A 6,004-nucleotide genomic window follows, 5' to 3' on the forward strand; every position below is an offset into this window, starting at 1 on the left:
GGCTTCGTTCCTGCTGGATTTCTTCTCTGGTGGCCTTTTGGTCCATGAGTGGCGACATCTGATCGGTCGGTGTTTGCTCCTCGGTACAAAGGTTGTGATTGCCCTCCATTTTTAGCTGAATCTTGTACTAATAGAAATCTAGAGGGACATGTGGAATTCGGTAATTTATTAATGGCATGAGTGTAAGAAATGCAAGTCTGTCCATTTATTATGGCAATATTGACGCTCAGAAATGGTCGTTAGTGAGCGTCAACACCCACCCGGGCCGGACTCATCATTTGGTATCAGAGCTAGGCCCTTGTTAAGCAGGGGAGAATGATGAGGACATCCTCCACTATTACCCGCAGGCAAAGACGCAACAAAATGGGCCAAGTGGCCCAGTTGTAGTCAGGCGGCGACCGTGTAAGCCTCATAATCCCACCTTGCTTAGCTTGGGAGGAAGAAGCCATCTTAAAAGAGAGAGCAACCCTTCCCCTATCAGACTAGTCTTTTAGGAAGATTGGGCCTTCCCCCGAGTGGGTGCGCCAGAGTGCGGTGCTAAGATTGCCGAGGCACAACAAGAGGCCCTAGTGGCGTTGTAGGCCGGATCGGTATGTCGTAATTTCAGATGCCGGTGTTAAGATTGCGGGATTTGGGGAATCCGGATCGGTGTGTCGGGCTTTTCATCCAACCCCACCTAGGCCAGACTCATCAACTTCTCCGCTTGTACCTCGACGGATGCTTATTCGGTTGTAAGTGTTCGAGACTTCCTTATTTTGAATTAGAGTTTCGATTGCAAGTTATTATATCTGACTTATATAAGTTGAGTGTATCCTTAGAGAGTAGCATTTGACTCTAGAGTTGAGCTCCGAATAGAAAAGGGCAACCCTGATCGCCTCTAGAGTTAGTAGGGAATAGCGTAGACGTGGTGTTTAGGCTGGACTATACCACTCAGTTGTCTGATAGACCCACGGTTTGTAGAGGTAGCTGGCAGGTGGTGACAGCCCTGTTTGAGCCCTAGTAATCCTCCACGTTCGGATATTGGATAGAGCACATATTATTGGAACTATCGGCTTGTATAATCTAGTCGAAACCAGTAGCTCGAAGTATAACGGCGACGTGATCTTTTCTTCTAAACATAGATTCTAGATCTTAGAAAGTCCTCTCTTTCCTATCCCTCCTACACCGGCATGTGTGTCCTTGGATGAGCCTGAACCCGTAGATAGTGTACTCATGTTCCCCAATGGATACAATACCTTGGAATACTCTTGGGTGAAAGCTACAGCGGTATCCGTGCGCTTGCGGATTTTATTCGTGACGTTACATAGTACCAACACCCTACCTGGTCGACACTCCATCCTTTGGTGCTACTAAAATTTTACAAGAGTCTCAATAAGGGTTTCGCCGATTATCTTGACTCCTTCACTGGGAGATTACCCCTCTTTAAGTTCCCGGCTGAGGTTAATAAAATCCTAGATTATGTTGCCGAGTACACCTCCTTGTCAGCCGAGTCTGATCCTCTTTGAGAGGAGCGTGAGTCAACCCATGAGGATTTTCTAATTGTTGAAGCCAATCCTTCATCTTCCACAACCTCAGATTCAACACTAGAACCCTCACCAGAACCAGGAACATCATAGGAAGAAGAAATTCGACCCCCGAAGTTCCCTTTCCCGATTCGAGGATGACCTATTTAGAAATCATAGAAACACCTCGAATTTCATGATGCCCAATCAAAGAAGGAACCTTCCTCTGTCTACACTTATCAATCCATAAATCCCATGATAGAACCTTCCCTCAGGCCTACGGTACCTTATTCTTCTCCTGATCCTCCCAAAGAAGCATTATTCGAGGAGGCCATGAAGGAAGAATGGTCAGATGGAGTAACACACCTTTCGGAAGCAATTTGGATTAGTTCACCCTCCATGATCACTTCTTGTTCTATAAGGGGAACTACCGTAGAAGCCCATCTTAACTCCGTAATGGAGGTTAATATTTTGCCATAGCACTTAGCGTACACTCTTTTGGGCAATGTTACGCTAAGACTATCCAACAAGCTCCTCAAAAGTTGTCCCTTTGGGACACATCCTTGAATGTAGAGGGGTCGCAAGTGTCGTGCCGCTCACGATAGACAAAATGAAGGTCAGCTTAGATTTCCACGTCTTCGATACCCTCGATTTTGATCTTCTCCTATGCTACCCGCTTGAGAAACTGCTCGCACCTCAAGGGAGCCTAGACGAAAAGCTTCGGGAATCTGTTTTTGCTGCCGCTACCTCTTGCTTAGAGAATCCAATGGCGAAGCCTCTTCCCAAGAAGTACCCACTCGAGAAGATGATGCATGGGCCTCTGTTCATAATATCTGAGCATATTCTCCTCGAGGGTGCAAAATCCTCCACTTCTGAAGAGTATTACTCAAAAGTCAGCCTTTACTTTTGTGAAGACGCACGATCATCATCCCACTCAGCGAGATCAAGTCTCTTCCCATTGGTCAAGAGTACGTTGTTTTCAAACACGATCGAGATTCAACTATGATCATGAACATTGAATCTCTTGAGATGGAGAATATATGGGACATGGAATTTTATGAGGCACCGACTCTGGAGCCCGAAGGAAAGGATTCCATTGACAAGCATGGGAGCTTCATTTTCAAAATACCCCAAGATCCATGCTCGTTCAATACATCTCTAGAGTCAGGCACGCTTTGTGCCCGGAATGCACAAGAGGGTTACAACTGCCTTAAGGTCCTCTCTTAAAAAACCTTAAGAAGGCTAGTTGTAGACGCATATGTTTACCACAAACATTGCAAATTTCGTGTATGTTCTATGGTGCTAATCTTGCAGCTAAAACTTAATGACACATCAACAATTGGTGATGAAAGGGGAACACATCAACAACAACAGCTGCATGAGGATGTTCCCATGGTCGAGCTTATGACCATAAACAAAGCACTGCCGGGAGATGGCCTGGATAATCATTTATTTTTTCTTTTGAATAAAAAGCAAGAGTATGTTCTAGGATAAAGCTTTCCTTCGGGTATTTTTGGTCACAGAAACCACTTCAGGTGGAGATCAAAAAGAACAACAGTTAGGTGATGCCTACGAGCATGGAAGCTACACCAACTTCAACACCTTGGTATGTCTTGGTGAGAGGACGCCTATGAAAGGGAACTTGAACAACACACACTTGAGTTTTGTTGCCCAGCAATGCAAACTCCAAGTGTGGGGGAGGTATGTGAGTACCCCACGTAAGTTTCTCTCATGACAATTCCTGTCTTAGTTTAGAAATGGTGTTATTTTACCTTGCTTCAAAATAAAAAAAATAAAAAAGAGAGGAGTTACCCCAGCAAAAAATAAGAGTTTCATCAACAATAGACCAAGGTAAGCGCCTCCAGGTATGCGTTGCTTTTGACTTTGAACAAAGCCCTTCTGAGAGGTAGCCCGAGGATCACCAGAGTAAGTCTCATGGTGACAGTAAAATTTAGTTCCAATGAAATTTAGAGACACTGCGCCAACAGACCAGTGCCCCTCCTAAGTACCTCTACCCCCAGCCTTTGCAAGGTAACTCTAAACTCAAGAGGAAACTTGTTGTTGCTCTTGGTGGTGTTGGTGGTGTGTCTCCATTTGACAACCCCCCCCCCCCTCATATTTATAATAGGGAGCCAAGGTAGTGCACGGTGAGTTATGCAGCCAAGCCTTCTGAAACTGCCATTGGGAGCCAATGAGGAGGCGCCATGTCAAAGCCCAAGGTCGGTTGTGACAAAACCCGCTCGGCCGACTGGGTCGGTCGGCCGATCTGGTTTTGGCTCCAAACCGGCTCAACTGTGGCTGGGTGACTGCTATGTGGGCCCTAAGGTTAGTTTTGCTTGAGAGCCCGCTGTTTTAATTCGGTTGCATATGTTTGTGGGCCCTTTGATCGATGTGAAGATGATTGACGCGCTCTAATTGGTCGACGTCTTTTGCCTTGGACTGAGGAGTATGTTTTCATGCACTTGAGGTGTGTTTTCTGCCTTATTATACCTACATACAAATATTTGTCAACACTTGTGGAAACGGTTATTAATAAACCTCTACCACTAGGTTGACATTGACCTTTTATGTATTTATGCAAGAATTTACGGCCTAAAATTAGTATTTAAGAGCCGTTAACAGTATTATTTTTTAATTCTTCTATTCTTTGTTTATATTTTATCCTTTAGAGTTGGCTCTGTGTTTGTGTCACATTACCCTTATTATAATTTATCATGACTTACCGAGACGTGGACTAGATTAATGTACAATGTCATGATTATGTACCAAGTAAAGTACCTTTATTTCAAGTCATTCTTTGGGAAAAATATAAATAACGATACCTAAATACCCTCTGGGTGAAATTCTATAATGATATATCCGTGCATTTGTGGATCTTCCTGTATATGTTAAGACATAACGGGCACAAGCGTTTTCTGGCGCCATTGCTGTGGACTAACAATCCTAGTGATGACATTAAAAATGCCAACACCCGCACGGAGCACGAGGGGATGTTTGAACACTGTGCATATGCATTGAAGCAAAAAGGCAATCATAACTCGAGAGAATTTTGCAACAAAAAAATTTAGTCCGAAATTTGAGGGCATGTGTTGATATTGTTTTTGTCACATGTCAATTTGATACGGTGGAATAGGCAACCAATGGAATCTGGCCGATGATACGGCAGCAGAATGAAATGGAAGAGAATTTGATGACTCGGCATAATAGCTAAGTCGAGTCTTGTTTGTTATAGAAATTACAATTTTCTTTATTATAATGTTATGTAAGTCGTGATCGACTAGAAATCCTAAGTTAGCCTATAAATAGTAGACCTGCGGGTTCTGTAAAAGATGATCAACCACAATAAAGAAAACCTTTATCTTATTTTGTATTTACTTTTCTGTTGGTGATTTCACCGAACACTAGTTGCAGTAGCTTTTTTCTTTTACAAATTCTTCCCGTCAAGCAGGGCTGCATCAGGTTTGATCTCTAGCACGTTGGTAAGTTCTGAGTCAAGTAACGTAGATAGGTTAAAGGTTGACGACGCATCACTTCTTTCTCTATCTATTTTGCTCAAGTTATCGAATACGTTAGATCTTAAGACACATCACTTTTTTCTATATCTGATTTATTCACAAGATACCAATATTAGCTTTCTCTTGTTAGATTAATCCATTTAGTCTAACTTGTTTTTAGCTTTTATCACAAGTTATCCAGCTTAAATATAAAGCTTCTATCAACTTTTCCCGTGATTTTATCATCATAGCCGATCGGATCTGGATCTACGTGTTGCTCATAAGCCTTGTTAAGCAATTAACACCACTTGCACAATTAAATTGGTTGTTCCATAGCCGATATCTCTATGGAACATTCGGAACCTTAGCCGATACGTTCCAGTATTTGACATTTTCTATCATTTGTCAATTGCAGGTCAAATTGACTGGCACGTCAAGCATCTACGCGACGCTAAGTTGTCTTATAATTTGGAGCGAAGCAAATCTCTCATGTCCTCGCGTGTGGCTGCGCAGAGATCCAATTAACGAATTTTTGCATCAATAGATGTACATGGGGTTGAGGTGGAAATTTTATATCTCAAAATTAGATGTCATAGTCAATTTTATATATAATTCTGTATGTTGTAGGAGGTGATATCCGATGTTACATTTGTGAATTTTCAATACTGTGATGGAGTGTTGGGCGCCAGCAGTACCGATTTCTTTTTCATTGCTCACAACTGGCACTAGGGATATAAATGGTACGAATATTTTCTAATCATATTCGAATTCGGTACGGTCTGAAAGAGCTTTTATCCGTCCATATTCGATTCTGGGTATTCAATATCCGGAATCGATCAGTATTCGAATTCTAAAAAATTACACTTTTATTATGTTAATATCCACTATAATTTTATCCAGCAAAAAATAACATTATCCGCATCCGACTCCGTATTCAAATAAAATATAAAAACAAATAAGATATAAATAATATCTGTCCGTATTCGATTTTATATCCCGACCCGGCGC

This window comes from Panicum virgatum, chromosome 4K (assembly GCF_016808335.1).
Source record: "Panicum virgatum strain AP13 chromosome 4K, P.virgatum_v5, whole genome shotgun sequence".
Taxonomy (NCBI): domain Eukaryota; kingdom Viridiplantae; phylum Streptophyta; class Magnoliopsida; order Poales; family Poaceae; genus Panicum; species Panicum virgatum.